The sequence below is a fragment of the Cucurbita moschata genome, unplaced genomic scaffold (genome assembly GCF_002738365.1).
Source record: "Cucurbita moschata cultivar Rifu unplaced genomic scaffold, Cmos_1.0 Cmo_Scf00014, whole genome shotgun sequence".
NCBI classification, from domain to species: domain Eukaryota; kingdom Viridiplantae; phylum Streptophyta; class Magnoliopsida; order Cucurbitales; family Cucurbitaceae; genus Cucurbita; species Cucurbita moschata.
Window position 1 is genome coordinate 1,996,850 of NW_019268530.1, and position 2,362 is coordinate 1,999,211.

General features: G+C 28.2%; 1 protein-coding gene across 2 annotated transcripts in view; it reads right to left on the reverse strand.

The window, feature by feature from the left end:
- Positions 1–456, reverse strand: part of LOC111452448 (S-adenosylmethionine decarboxylase proenzyme-like) — a 3,140-nt gene extending 2,684 nt beyond the window's left edge. The window contains exons 1-2 of one of the 2 annotated variants that reach the window (XM_023093183.1): positions 287–456; positions 79–157 (exon numbers count right to left, since the gene is read on the reverse strand). The gene's annotated coding sequence lies outside the window, so the exon portion shown is untranslated. The remainder of the gene's footprint in view (positions 1–78; positions 158–286) is intronic. The other variant, XM_023093184.1, reaches the window with a different exon arrangement.
- Positions 457–2,362: the final 1,906 nt, after the last annotated feature.

Consider the following 2,362-nt stretch of genomic DNA (forward strand, 5'->3'; position numbering starts at 1 on the left):
AAAAAAAAAAAAAAAAAAAAAAAAAAAAAAAAAAAAAAAAAAAAAACATCACATCTCGAAGAGAGAGACAGAACGTACCAATAAATACAAATATTAAAATCCGGCGCAGCCGTTAACACCGAGAAATCCTTTACTTCGTACCTTCTTCAACCAAACCCTAATATCCAAACGAAATCGAAATCAGGAAAAAAAAAATCCAAAAAACCAGAATTACACAGAGAATGAACAAAATAAATGGTAAGCCAAAAGAGATCACAAACAAATCAAACGCAAACAACAATCTTACCGATGAAAAGAATTAGCGGCGGAGAACAAAACCGGAAGAATCCCTAAAATAAACTTGCAAGCAAGGGCTGAGAGAGAAAGGAAACAAAATTCGATAGAGAGAGAGAGAGAGAAACGATGAGAATTCAAGGGGCCGCAAACCGTTTGCGTTTCTGTGAGGTCTTCAATAGCGAAGAGGAACTTATATAGCAGACCATCGCGGAAAAACCACGCGGTTTGAGATTTATTACGGTTTTGCCCTATTTTCTCTCATCCCTTAATTCCATAATCTTAGGTATGTGAAATGACAGCGCAGCCCTTTTCTCTGGATTTAAAAAATGAATTATTAAATAAATATTATAAAGATAATACAAATATTGTTGTTATAATTTGACTTGAAAAATTAAACATAAAATGAGTTTCAAAATAAAAGAAAGAAAAAGGGATTTTTAAGGAAAAAAACAGAAAATAATGAGAGGGATAGGGAAAAAGATTTACAGCCTGGATTTGCAGATAATTGGCTAAATGTAATAAAAATAATAAAAATAATAAAAATAATAACTTTATGGCAACTTGCAAGCCAAGAGTATTGTCTTGACAAACCCAATAAATTTGAGCCGCTTAATTAATCAAATATCTTTTAAAGATAAAGAAAAAAAATTGTTATTTAGAGTATTTTTAAATAAAAAAGTTATTGAATTATTTTAAATTTTAAATATTTATTATAATATATTAAATTGTTCTAAATTAATATATTAGATACAAAATTGAAAATTAAATAAATTTTATAGATTTAATTTAAAGAAAATAAATATCAAATTAAAAAACTAACTTATTTTTTAATTTGAGATTCAAATTGGAAAAATACAATGCATTTGTTTTACTCTAAATAATAATAATAATAAATAATAAGTTTTATTCTCTATAAACGTAGGTGGCTTAATGTCAAACCCGGAAGGAATTCTTATCACGTGATTCCAACTCTATCGCGATGCATTTTTTTTAATATACTTTCTCACGTGCGACTCAACACGCTCAACTGCCTAATAGGGTTATTTTCGACTTTACACATGCCAAATAGATTGGAGATCAAGTAACGGAACTATCCATGCGTTTATTTATTTAATATATTTTTTCTTACTCTTTATTATTATAATCTTTTTTCAATTTCCTCTCATTTCATTTATATATTATAAACTTAGTCTTTAAATTATTAAAATTCGTGTCTAATAAATATTAAATTTTTAAAAGAATTTCAATAATCGTTGATTATTTCAACTTATTTCGTACATTTTATTATTTTTATTTGGCCCTAATAATTAAAATGGTTGGATGATAAACTCACCCACCATAATAACGCAACGAATATAATAAAATTTCCATAAAATTTTATTAATTTCTGACATTATTGGAATTGCTTCTATTTTAAAATAGGAAATAATATTATTAAAAAGCTGCAATAATTATTTTGTCGTTTTCTAGTTTTTAGACCATTTTCCAAAATGGAACGCCATAATTAAAAAACTATTAACAAACTTTAACGATACTTTTAAAATATTTAATAATTTTATTATCTAAAGTAAAAGAAATTTAAAAATATTAAATATGTTAAATAAATAAATAAATAATACTAAAGTAATGGGATATAAGGGCATTGGTCCACGTGTACAGAATCAGTTGAATACAAGGCTGAGGAGGAGCCACGTCTGATGGGCCCCACCGTTTGTTTTACCTTTCGCCATCGTGTCCATAACTGACCAATCAGAAGCTAGAAAACTAAACACAGCTAGCAATTTTCAGCCGTTAATTTATTCTTTTTTCAGTGCCGAATTTAACCCTAATTTTTAGTCCTGGTCTGCTCGTATGAGTAGGGAGTTAATCGTAATTTACCCAGCTCTTTCTCACAAGTCCACATCTGCATAGTACTCCTCACCTGCCTTATCCCTGCCATAGGAATCTTTTATTATTCATATTCCTTTATCTTATATCTCCACCTTGTTTTTTAATTTAAGGAATTCCCTTTATAATGTGTGAAAGATAGAGGAGATGATAATTAATCTATATTTAAGAGTTCGGAATGGTAGGATCATAAGAAGAA